This window comes from Arvicola amphibius, chromosome 17, assembly GCF_903992535.2.
Source record: "Arvicola amphibius chromosome 17, mArvAmp1.2, whole genome shotgun sequence".
NCBI classification, from domain to species: Eukaryota; Metazoa; Chordata; class Mammalia; order Rodentia; family Cricetidae; genus Arvicola; species Arvicola amphibius.
Genome location: NC_052063.2, coordinates 27,381,561 through 27,394,956, shown reverse-complemented (window position 1 = coordinate 27,394,956; position 13,396 = coordinate 27,381,561).

Below are 13,396 nucleotides of genomic sequence, written 5' to 3'. Positions count from 1 at the left end.
TTAAACTCCAGACACTCTGTGTGTATCGTCTCATGTGAAAACCCTGTGGAATATTATGAGCTGCAATCGATCTTCAAGAGGACAGAGGCTAAAAGACATTGGTTTCTAAAAGGAATTGCTAATATTAGTGGGGCCCCAAAACTGTAAACGTAAGCTTCACATGATGCAAATTCATCACTCCTGTGCATCTGTCAAGCCTGAGACATTATCTGTCCAGTCTTTCACATTCTCATTATTACGGACGTCTTTGAAATAAGTGTTAATTGGTACCCTTTTGACTTATCACTGATTTATTACCAAGGTTACTTCATTTGCTAAAATTATTTTGGCCACAAGAATTCTACATTTTGGCCGGGCGGTGGTGGCACACGCCTTTAATCCCAGCACTCGGGAGGCAGAGGCAGGCGGATCTCTGTGAGTTCGAGGCCAGCCTGGTCTACAAGAGCTAGGTCCAGGACAGGCTCTTAAAAAGCTGCAGAGAAACCCTGTCTTGAAAAAAAAAAAAGAATTCTACTTTTTGTTCGTGAAGGCATTAAACTTACAAGCAATTGACAGCACTCAGCCAATGGGCCATGAAAAATATCGGGGGGCGGGGGGGGGGGCAGAAAGGATGGGTTGCAAAGTGCTTCACCAATGTCTCACAAAGATGACGTTAAACTTGCCCCTGCATGTGGAAAAAAAATCTATTAGGCTATCCAGAACTTTTCTATTGCTTAGCATAGAGATCAGGAAATTTTCTCTCTTTCTTCATAGAGCGATAGATAGACTGCAGCGCTTAATTTACTTGATGTTATGTTTCCAACGGCCCTGCTGTGTGGAGATGCAGTCTAACCTAACTGCTTTGACTCGCTTCTTTACAGGTCAACTTGCTTCTAATGGCCCACACTTTTCTTGTGTCATGTAAGTAAATGAAAGAGCCAAGTGTTTTGTAGGAAATGTAATAGGGGAATTAAGAACACCTGCCTCCAATGTGCAGCACATTTCTTTTACGTTAATTGTCCATGCAAGACTCACTCTTACGTACAGACCTGCCGCCACCTTCTCGTAGTGTGTCACCTACTGAGTGGGAAAGTCATTAGAAATTCTTCGTTCCTTGTTTTATCTCAGACAGGTTTTTTAACTGTCATTTCTCAAGTGTAAACTATTTTTCAAATGAATTGCCTCTCAGATGTTTTGTTCTAGATTTTACAGTATTGTGCAGAGGTTATCTTAACCTTTCATTGACAGCTGTATACTGGCATATATTAGTAAGCATGCCGTCTTTTATGGCTGCAGTTTATTCTCTTTTTATAATTTTAATAAACGTTGACAACAGGTAAATACTATTAATCAAAAACCACATTATCCTTATGACTTTACATATTTTTCAGTTACTTAAACAGTAAAATAAATTTTACCTTTGAGATTTTATCTTTGGCTGTCTGGCCAAGTCTGAATTTATCAAATAATTAAAAATTACCTTGTAGGACTATTCCTAATAAAGAACCTTGCTCATTCAAAAAACTTATGCACCTAAAACCATCACACCAGACCAACTTAGCATGTGCCATACAGAAGCGTATTTTTCTCCTTTCTATTATTTTATGGTTTGAAACTTAAAAAAGGTTACTGGTCTCTTAGTAAACACACATTCTAAAGCATTTTCCAAATGAATAACCTTATGTTAGTTTAGCAGATAAATGTTTTCTATGCTGTGACTTTAAGATTATTCAGTAATAGTTGAATCTGTGTACTCCACATGAAATTTTTATTCTTTCCTGAACAGATGCTAAAATAAAATGATTTTTTTCTAAGTGGGAAACTTTGTCTACTTACCTTAAGCAGAGAAAATTTGATTTTTCCTCTGATAATAAAGTTTTGTACAGTCATGTGTGATTCATCACTGTCTTAATTGTGTGACATGTGCAGACAAGGCTAACAGGAATAACACCTCCCGTATCTTTTACTGTGCTTCTGCTTTCTCCGAGAGCCCATTTGGAGAGCTGTAAATATACGGAGTGCAGAGGTTCATGGAAGGAGAACCACTCTTTTGCACTTTTTTTTAAAGGAAACAAACATACTGATGCTAGGATACGGAAGTCTCTATTTTTAATATATTGTATAATGAGAAAAGCCAATTCCGTCTCCGTTCTAATTATATCTTTAGGATAAATGAAGTCGTCTGCACTTTGGTAAAAGTGATTTCACCTGAAATGCATTTCAGATTGCTTTTTAATAGGCTTCCCTGCATTTGTCAGACTGTCGAGCGCCCGGGATCTCAAGAACAGTTTCCAATAACAACAGAACATAAAATATACATAATCACGGCTCATAAGCAGTACTCCAGCCACACTTTTCAATGCCTTTGGATTTTTCTTTTTCTAAGAATTGGTCAGGAATGTTAGGACTGACTATGCTTGGCCAGCTATTTGAAGCTAATATACAGTGTTTTCTATAGCCATACATCACCCTTTGCGGGCATGACCATGGGCTAAGAAAGCAATCAAGTGACGTCTACAGAGGAGTATCCTTAGAAGAGATAATCAGTGTTTACATATATTTCCATATTTATAATGTGTTTAATAGCTCATGAATTATACATGTATGCTCCAGTGCATCTCTAGCACCGCATATCCATAACACACACACATGCATACACACATACAGACACACACACACACACACACACACACACACACACACACACACGTATATCTGTTCAACTGGTACAAGTGCTGCAGAACTATCACTCACTTGTCTGAAAATAGCTATAATAAAGTATCAAAAATAAAGAATAAGCATGGCTGTATTTGTTTCTCACCCTTTGCTCCTTGATGGCCTGCCACCCAGGTCACAAATGAATACATGAAGACCCAGTCTTACTTGCCAATACCCAGCCTTAGCTTGGGTTGTTTCTAGTCAGTTTTTCTTAAATTACCCCATCTACCTTTTGCCTCTAGGCTTTTACCTTTCTCTACGTTATATGTTTTTTTTTTGTTGTTGTTGTTGTTCTAACTTGCTGACTGTGAGGCTAGGCAGCTGGCCCCTGGCATCGTCCTCTCCTCCTTTCTTGTCCTCTTTTTTTCTCTCTCCTTCTCTTATTTATTCTCTCAGCCTGCCAGCCCTGCCTACCTCTCTCCTGCCTATCTTTTGGCCACTCAGTTCTCTATGAGACCTTTCAGGTATTTTAGACAGGCAAAGTAACAGTGCCACGGAGTTAAACACATGCACCGTAATAGAATGCAACACATCTTTGTATCATTAAACAAATGCCCCAAAGCATAAGCAAATGTAACACATCTTAAACTAATATTCCACAACACAAGGTTGTTATATTTACTAAAAGGGGTCCCTAGTGATTTGCCTAAGTGAGTATCAACTTCGATAGTATCATCTGCCTTTTGACAGTCTATAGAGCATTCTGTTCAAATAGTCCACGTAGAATGCATTTTGCTTTCTATAAGAACAGTGATTATCCTTCCTGATTCTCACACATTCATGTGACTGGTTTCCATTGCATACTGGTTTCTGGATCCTATATTACACTCCCAACCAACCAACAAGCCTCTGGTGTGAGGTCTGAGTTACAGTAATGGTAAAGCACAGAGCACATTCCAACATACAGTTAAAGCATACAGTTAGGGCTAAAAGCATCTAATACCACTGTAGATATAGTTATAGAATATCACCTGCAGCACTTTTTAAACAAAACTATAAGCAGTTGTTATTGTTCAACATTTGCCACCAAATATAGAATCAAAAAAATGTTCTCTCAACTATCACAAGAGTAAAAAGCATGTCATTTGATCAACTGACCTGCCTACCCTGATAGGTCACTACTCTGGGAAAAAAAGCTCACAGGAGTTTGGCAACAGCTATGTAAATGTCTTACTTTCCTGTGTTCTGAGAGCAGTATTCTTGCATCTCTCATGTTCTTTATTGTATTCTATTCACATTTACTATCTCCATTAGTAAGTTTACAACCTTTATTTAGTTATGATATAAATGGTGGGTAATTAGGAAAAGCTTTTCATTCAATGGTGTTTGCTCCTTGGAAAAAAGTGCCTGCTGGACATGGGTGAAGCTCATATTGAAAGTGTTGGAAATTGGAGATCAGGTAATTGTGTTACAGAAGGGAGATAAGCACTCCACAGACTATCACACATATCCATGTTATTGTCACCTTAGATGGCTCTTTTCCCTAGTTCTTCATTTTTTTCCTTGGCGTTCTCCTCCTTTTTGGTTTTTTTTTAAAATATATATGACTTCCCACCTGGGCACGATCATTCTCTGAAACAGTTACTGTATTTTCACTTGATATTATGCAAAGAACGGTGAAGAGTTTAAACTGTTTTGGTATCAGTGCACATGATGGAAGATGCCATGGGTTCTCGGACTGTGAAACAAGACTCAAAGGACACCTGGGCACAGTGAAGATGCTTCCTGTACTCTCAAGTCGTGCAGCTCACAGATCAGTTCTTTAGTTCTTCCTCCTCCAGATTGATAAGTTTGCTTCCCTTCCCTAAATTTTTTGGCTAATCAGAGCTTTCATAACACAAATTAGTCATTTTGTTCAGCTCAAAGGGAATTACAGATACTGTTAGTTTCAGGACATGTTAGTGCGCTAGAAAAATGCTAATCATCTATTGGATAACACTTGAGTCATGTCTTATAACATAAACTCATATATCTATCATACATTTGCTACTTTCCCATATGCACAACTTCCCCCATTTAATTATTTGTCTTCATTGGATTTAGTGCTTTACCTCCTTTCATAAGAGAAAGGGAAGTTTTCTGTGTAATAAGACCTCCCTAGTTAACACATTTTATTAAGCTACCACAGTTTTTATGATGACTCAACTTATTAAGACATATATGACCAATTCAGGTCTACGCAAGAATTTGAGTAACTGACAAGCAAAGCAGGGAATGGCTTAATGACCAGGATCTCTGAGAAAGTCTAAAATCTAAACCTTAATAGGAATGGGTCCATTTCAACATTAGTATCAAATACACACACCCAGAATTTAGCACACATAGGCTTTCCACATTTAAGAAGCTGTTTGATTTCTGCCAACAGGATATGCAGAAGTGCTACGGGAATGACTAGAAGCAGTATTTGAAGCAAATCATGAATATATTTCACAGGCATGCACAAGTTGGGTGTTTGGTTGACCCAGATAGATCCAGTGTCATTTAAATGAGGCAACTGAGTGAAGTAAATGGAGTATTTCCCCTGATAAACACAGACTCTGTTGCAGATATTGAATCCAATCCTGTTCAGCTTGTGTGCAAATGAGCAAACACAGTGCCTCATGTATGTGTAATGTCGTGTGAGGATGGATTTGTGTGCCCATGTGTCTGTACTTCTGTTAGAAGCCAGTGGCAGAGAAAAAGTACTGGAAACAGGTAACACATGTTTGAAACAAGGTTACTTCCACATGGTAAAACAAATAAATCTTATGCTACATGTTACAATATTTTCAGTCTCTTCAAATTAACTCCTTCATCTTGCTGGTTTGAAACCTCTTAGTTTTCACACGGGAATGTGGTAACACAAATAGCTGTTAATTGAAATGGGAACTAGACTGAAGCATTTTTTTCATTTTTGGTCCAATAAAAAGTGACAAGGGATTCTAGAACTGTCAAAGATTCAGTAGCTATCTCTCTACATAGAAACTGTGTACTCTTGAGTACAATAGAGGCATATCAAAAATCTATTTGAACTAAAATGAAAACAAAAGAACACCTCAATCATCTTTCCTGGTTAGTAGAGGTGATTTTGAGAATCTGCTGGTTCTGTCACAAACAGTTTGCAATTGAAATCCCTGTGAGTTAAACTTAGAATCCTTCTCAGTCACTTGGCTTAAGTCAAGGACTTAATATTCCTTTCATGTAAAATGAAATTTTTCAAAATTTCATATGGAAATTTTGAAATTTGATTTTGCAGTCCATTATAATAATTGTTCTCTTTTTTCAAATCTCGATGACTATCCTGACTATTCTCATTAAAACCATGAGACAAAGTGGAATGGTGGTGGTACGTGTCTTTAATCCCAGCACTTGGGAGAAAAGTCAGGTGATCTCTGTGAGTTCCAGGCCATTCTGGTCTATAGAGCAAGTTCCTGGACAGCCATGTTGTTAAACCAAGAAACCCTGTCTTGCAAGTCGATCAAACAAACAAAACAAAGGAACAAGAACCATGAGAAATATTCATTTCTTTTCTAGACATGGTCATCTAGTATCTGATGCCTAGCAGTGACTTCTCACTTGGTTAGATAGGTATATGGCGTGGTTAGCTATGCTTGCATGTGATTTATTTGAGGAGGTGGTCTCTGTTTAAACTGTGTGATGCACATTTCATTGCTCAACAGAGGAACTAAAGTAACGTGGTGAGAAGTACTGAATGTATGTTTCTGATCCTTTCAGTCTAGCTAACTCAGAAATGCAACACACATGTTGTTCCCCAATAAGTCATTGCAATCTATTTTTTTACTCTAATGTATTCCCTATGATCTTAATGTGAGAATAGAAAGTATCTCCTCTTTATGCTTTCAAATTCATTTAAATAAACTTAGGTCTTTAGAAATCTTATAATTTATGTTAGATATTAACATAAATTGACATAAATACAATGACAAGTTGCTTCTCTGTCCATTTGAAGACCTTTTTGACTGTACCCATATCCAGTGTGTAGAAATCTTACTTGACATGTATTTGGTATGTTATATAAATGTTCTTTATCTCCCAGCTAGAATAGAAATTTCTCAAGGGTCAAGTTGGAATCTGCTTTCCCCATTGACAGCTCCTTCCCCTGATTGAGAAGCATTTACCTGCCAGTAGGGAAACCAACAGCTTTTCACTGTAAGCAAAACCCACATAGAGCAAGAAGTGTGTTAGAGCTTTAGAGGCATAGCTAGAAGTAAGTGTTAATCATGTGAAAGTATTACAAACCTAAAGCTTTAAGGCTCACTCCATCTCTTTAAATTGTCCAGAAATATCATGTTAAAGCAACACTTATTATCAGCATTGACCTGCTTGGTGAAGAAAGTAGAAGAGGAAGGGGTGATAAGATGCTATTTCACGACACACCTATTACAGAATTCATTTACAGTGTGGAAAGTTTGCCAGTGATAAACCAGGCCTACTGTGGCACAATTTGAATGTTCCTTGGCTTTTGTAAAAGCAAACCTGCCAAAAGGTTGCGAAATACACAAGGGAGAGAAAAATTTGAGTTGAGCCACTAAACTAACCACCAAGAAGCATAATTTTAGATAAAGTATCCACGGTTTCTGTGAAGGAATTTTTGTTCACAGTGGATGGAGAATCTATGATTAAGGATAAAAAAAAGAGCACACTTTCCATTTAATATTCCACCAGCTTCTCTTGTGCTTGATTTTGCCTGTGTGCCACCTACTAAAATTATCTCCATATATAAAAACACAGTATCTTCCTTATTACCTCAAATCTAAATCTGATAGAGAAATGACTCCATTTATGCCATTGGAATTTATTGTAAGATTGTTGGCTGGCTGTAGAAAATTGTGGTTGCTTGTATTCTTTGATGCTTTAATATGAAAAAGAGCTCAGGTGAAAGTATGGCCATCTGGTCCCCATGCCACTGCTCTGCTTTCTCAGTATCCATTAAATGCTACAAGTCTTGGCTCCAATCACGGAGGGACTAATGAAGAGCAGCGTTCATTGATATTAGCATATGTAAGCCTACCTAAGACACTCCTGATATTTCAAAGGTATCCAGCAGGTAGTTAGCCAGAAAGTTTTTCTGCTTTGGCAAACAAACAGCCATAAAACAATGCAGAAAGTCCTACCATACTTAGTTTGTCCACCGTTGTAAAAAGACAAATTGTGTGAAGGCTCAGTTCCACGGGACGGTTGTAGAGTAAATTGAGCTGTAGAGGATAAGGGTCAGTTCCACAGTTTGGGTGAGAGGCAAAGTGTGAAGTTGAGGCAAGGAAGATAGTAGAATGAACTCACACAACTAAGCACATAGGAACAAGCTAAGTAAGAGCTTGAGACTCTGGCTCATTTGATTTACATACTCAAGTTAGAGAAAAGCTTTTGCTGGGTTTATTCAATTCTTTATAATCTTAGAACACTTGGTGAACTTTTCTTTATCTTTTCCCTCATTTGTATATGGTTGTATTTATTATTTTTAAATGCATTTTTTACATAGAATTACATTACTTTCCTTCTTATTTTCCACCCTCCATCCACTCTGTTTCTTTCCTTGAACTTTTCCCACATCCCCCTGTTGATGGAATGGCGGGGCTGTGTCCCACCACCCGGCTAGCTTTACACCTGAAATAATTACATAGAAACTGTATCCTTTTAAACACTGCCTGGCCCATTAATTTCAGCTTCTTATTGGCTAACTTCTCACATCTTGATTTAACCCATATTTAATAATCTGTGTAGCACCACGAGGTGGTCGCTTACCAGGAGAGATCTTAACCTGCGTCCATCTCGAAGAGGAGAGGCATGGCAACTGCCTATGGTGACTGCCTGAAGCGTCTGCCTCATTGCCTTCTACCCAGCACATTCTGTTCTGTTTACTCCGCCTACCTAATTTTCTGTCCTATTAAAGGGCCGAGGCAGTTTCTTTATTAACCAATGAAATTAGCACATAGACACTCCTCCATCATCCCATCTAACTGGTAACCTTTTTTCTCTTGAATACCATTATGTTATTGTTGTTGTATACATATATGTGTGTGTATGTATGTATGTATGCATGTGTATTCACAAGTATATCTATGACAGTTTTCCTCTTTCCACATTAATACACCCATAGATATAACTGTTGTCCTGATCTTGTTAATTCAGTGGGCTATTTTTAGGAAGTAGTAGTTATAGTGGGAAGATGGCACCGATAGAAGTATATATCAGGAAAGAAAAAAAAATATAGGTATAATGATTCTCAAGTTTTCATTATTTTACAAGTATTTATAAAACGTAAGCACTTAAATTAATATTTATAATAACATCTATGAGAATCTTCTTTGAATATTACCAAAAATTTCTTTAGCAGGTTAATATGACAGGGCCTAAGGGAAGCACTGTATGAGCAATCCATGTCTCCTACTATACCGTTTCTATGCCTTCCTGCCTTAATCAGGTTCTCTTATTCCTGTAGCCCAGTTAGTCTGGGCTCTTGCACCTCATTTTAGATGAGATTTAATGCTACGTTATGAGCCGTTATGGAATTATCCTTTGCTGTAGCCATCAACATCCTTCACTGCAGAAAAGGGAGATGAGATGAACCTTTTTGTCATCAACAAAAGAGCAGAACTGAAGGCCCATATATGCCCTTGTACTGCTCAAAACTAGTGTACGCTTGTCTGTTCTCCTCTGAAGCATAACCATGAAGATGTTTTCCCTCCTGGAGTACTGCAGCTGTTTAGGAGAGCCAGCAATCTCGGGACCACTTGCTGATACTTAAGATAACTTTCATCGATGAGGGGCAATCTTTGGATAGTTTGTATGTAAGATAAACTTGTTTTATAGCTGAGATCCCAGTCAGAAGTCGGTAGAACTACTCACCAAGAAAGCATTGCTGTTTAAGTTGGTTGATAGAAAAAGGAGAAGGAAGCCGGGTGGTGGTTCTGCACACCTTTAACCCCAGCACTCAGGAGGCAGAGGCAGAGGCAGGTGGATCTCTGTGAGTTCGAGGCCAGCCTAGTCTACAAGAGCTAGCTCCAGGACAGGCACCAAAACTACAGAGAAATCTTGTCTCCGGGGGAAAAAGGGGAGGGAGAGAGAAGATTAGGATGACACAGATATCAAAAGAAATTCCTACCTTCCTGTCTTCCTGTTTTGTTCTACCAGTCCTTTCGTGCAAACCCAGATCTTTTTGCCACTGTCTATTCAATGGCATTAATTTGTAAAATGCTAGTACATACCCTAAAGTGTGACTTAGGTTTTAGAGTACTATCTGTTAGCTGAGATTTTGATTAGATATGATGGTCTTTTAAGTATGAGTCCCTTGAGATGCTCTCGAAATTTCAATTTCAACAAGCTTGCCAGGCTCCTTTTATGTACACAGAAGTTTGAGAAATACCCTTCTATTCCAATGTCATTAAGTCTTCCTCGTTTCCTTGAAAAACAATGTACTCTAGCCGTAGTTTTAGTCTCTAAAAATGTTTACATTTGTCCCCATTCCTGAAGTATTTATAATATTCTGTCTCATGTAATAATGTGATAACACCATAATGGATGTACGTTTTTATTCCCTCTATAATAGGCCTGTGCATCCCAGTGCATCCACACAGAACTTGACTTCTAGGGGCTGCTCAATTCTTATCTCCAAGAATGCGTGAAATGTTACCTCCAGGCCTTTCTCCTCCCCTTCTGTCAAAGCCCTGTGAACATAAGCTACAGTGAAACTCCAAAATGCTTGTACCATATTAAAATAAATGAACTGCTTAGAAAACCTCTTGCTCGAACTAAGCTTAGTTCACAGAATTTGGTCCCAGATAAATAGTTGACTCAGGAGTTTTTGTTCTCTGTAAATCTCCTTATCAGCAGAAGGTTTATTTTTGAAACTCGTGGCTCAGTGTAGTGAAAAGCAGTCACTTGAATGAAGAAGTGAAGCGCTATTCATGGTTCAGGTCATAAAAATTACCTCTATGTCTGTCATTGGTGAATCATTTATGAGGGCCTCAGTACGGTGTAAATTTTCAGAAGGTTAACTTTGAATGTGCATTTTTAAGAGTGTTGGTGTATTTGCTTATAATATGTCAAGCTACATAAGGGTCATTTTAAAAAATCACTGTTTAATTTTTACAAAATCCAAGTGAATAGAGGAAGTAAATTTAAATCAAAGACCAGAAACATGACTTGAACTTCAATTGTTCAGTTTCAATTACATCAAAACATTTCCTTGGTTTTTGTCTTGCTGGAAATCAATATATAAAAACCAACCTTTGCAAACATATGTGTCTGTGGAATAAATGATTTAAATGATCTCAATGCTTTATTTTTTTTCAACCTTGAGCAAACATGATGCTTTTTTGATTTAAAAAAGTAAAAAGCTAGTAAACCATATGTATCCCTGTGTGTGTGTGTGTGTGTGTGTGTGCAGCATCAGCACACATGTAACTGAACTAGGGATGAGCAAATTACAAAAAGGTGAATTTCTCAAGTATTGCTGCAGATATTGAAGGAGCTTTAATTGGCATTCAGTGCTGCATTTAAATAAGACTTTACATACATTGTAGTGAAATTATATTAACAAGTTACTCTACCGCTGATAAATAAACAGCATATATCATAGAAAGAATAACATAAACAAATCTAGAGATGGGATAGGTGGAAACATTTGGATATTTTGTAGACATATGTCCTCATTAAGTGAAAGGGGAGAAAAACATTTTGAAAAGAAAGCCTTTTAGTTAAGAAAACTGTCCAAAGTCTAAGATTCAAAGAAAACATAACCATAAGTTTTTGAGTTCAAAAGTTACCTATTAGGTTTTATAAACAAAGTGATAAATGCAAAACAGGGAAAAGAAGTTGTCACATTTTACCAAGCGCACTGATAGGACTATAAAATCGATCCACAATTAGATAAAGCTGTCATGACACTTGACTCTCTTATAAAGCACCTCAGTTACTTTACTACAAAGAACAATGTTCTTTAGGCAATCTTCCCTAAATCATTTATCATTTTTATCTCATATACCCAAACCAGGTTTACATCACCCCCGCCGCCTCTCATCATGGTTGTACATGTGTGAGGTAATGTATCTGCACACGAGTGCCTGCCCATGTAGATGCCTGTGGAGGCCAGAGGTTGACCTTGAGAGTTAAGTGACCTTCAGGAGCTGTTCCACTTGGTTGTCAGCCTGGGTCTCTCAGTTGGACTTGTGCTCATCAGTTAGTCAAGATAAGCTAGCAAGTGAGTCCAGGAATCCAACCAGCTCTTCATGTACAATGCTGGGTTTACAAGTCTAAGGCTCCATGCAAGACTTTTTGTATTAGGAATCTAATTCAGGTTTCTTAGCTTCCATGGCAAATGTTTACTGACTGAATGCTTTCCCTGGCATTCTACGCAATTTTTCTAGATGTATTTTGTTGCCTGTTTTCTTCTAACTTTTCCAACTTTAAGAACTAATCCTACACATTTCCACTAAAATGATTTTTTTTTCATTTCTTCCACTGAAGAAGAAGGATGCTTAAAAGAAATCCCACACTAGCTAAGAATTGAGTATAATAGAGGGTTATTTATTTAGGGGTAGACTCAGATCACAATCCTCCGCTGAAATGGGGATCAGAAACCAAATCCTACAGCCGGAAAGAGGCTGTATGCATGCTTTACATTGGCATATATACTATAAGCGGTCACACACAAGTGGGTGGGTAACTTAGAGGTTACTGGTGATAGGAATTCCTACAGTGACTCCCCCTTTTATTTAAATAAGAAATTTTTAAGCCTAATACAAAGCTATACACAATAAGAACAAATATCAGGTATAAAAATTAGAATTACAACCAGCATAAACAATATCAAGCAAGGAACAAGTAATAAATGTTTCAATAATTATCCTATCCTAATGAGTTTAAGTCTTGTATAACAAATAATTTGACAACGTCATGAGAGTAAAGTAACTACAACTATCTAGTCTTCAACCCTAACAGAGACCCAAGAAGGGAAATAATATTACTTGAGTAAGCAGGAAGATCAATCAAGCAACTTCCAAAATGTGCAACAAATGACAGAGACAACTGGCTACCAGGGCAATCACCCAAAGTCTCATTTGCAACGTTGGAGCAACCAACTTTGGTTAAGGCCTAGAGTAACTGACAGACCATTTTCAGAGGCAGGAAAGTTTTCAAAATTGTCTTACCCTGTCTTGGCAAAATTTGACAGTCTTTTTTCTTGTATCCTGCTTGTCCTGTCCGGATATCATGCATTTGTCAGTGGTCAATGCATGGTAAGTTCCTTGCCCAAAGGCCAGTTTTGCCAAGAAGAAAACAAGCTCCACGTGGAGCGTCTTTGGTGCTCAACATTCTCTCAGGAATAGATCAGTGATGCCAGAAGATTCATGTTTAAATACTTTAACAGAACGCTAAGTTATTTAAATGCCATATTCTACAGATCTTTGAAGTGGCTGAATATTACCTATCAACGCAGAATACAATCTCTGTGTATCTAAAGAACTTTATTGGTCTAACTATAAGTATGACAAACATGGATGATTATGACCTATGAATCTTAATACCTATATAACTTAAAAACTAAGACTTCATATTAGAATATTAAACAATCTTTAAACAACTATGCAACAAATGAGGACAATGATCTTAAAATGTAAACAATGTTTAAGTATCTTGATCATAGGTAGAAATGTAAATTGCACTATGATAAATATATTCTAAAATTGTATCAATATACAAA